Here is a 491-nt window from a genome sequence, read left to right on the forward strand (position 1 = left end):
GTGAATAACCGTCATAAAAAAGGTCTAAACACACATATTTTTCGCAGTAAATACACTCAAGCATGCAAGGTCTTACAGGCACCAATACAGATGCCTCAAAAAATGGAAATCAAATAGCCGGTCTAGTATATATACTCTTTTTTTAAGAATTATCGACAAAAACATCAATATATGACCTCCCTGAGTTTGTCAGTGCAAGCAAATTCCTGCTGGAAATCGGTCGAATTCCTGGACCCAGTTTCTTATGGTCGAATAATTTCGTGATTTCGAAAGCAAACTCACAAGGGATGATGTTATTCTCGAGACGAATGTTTGTGCAAAATACATAAAGAATTTTGTTTCTATTTGGGTATAGGGAGGTGAGGTCAGATGATTCATTAAGATACATTATATACAGATCAATTTCTTTTTTTCTTGTTTTGGAAATTTCATTATACACCTGAATTCAGTAATATTCAGATGAGGTAACACTGTTTTATCACTGTTGCTGC

This window comes from Penaeus monodon, chromosome 24 (genome assembly GCF_015228065.2).
Source record: "Penaeus monodon isolate SGIC_2016 chromosome 24, NSTDA_Pmon_1, whole genome shotgun sequence".
Taxonomy (NCBI): Eukaryota; Metazoa; Arthropoda; class Malacostraca; order Decapoda; family Penaeidae; genus Penaeus; species Penaeus monodon.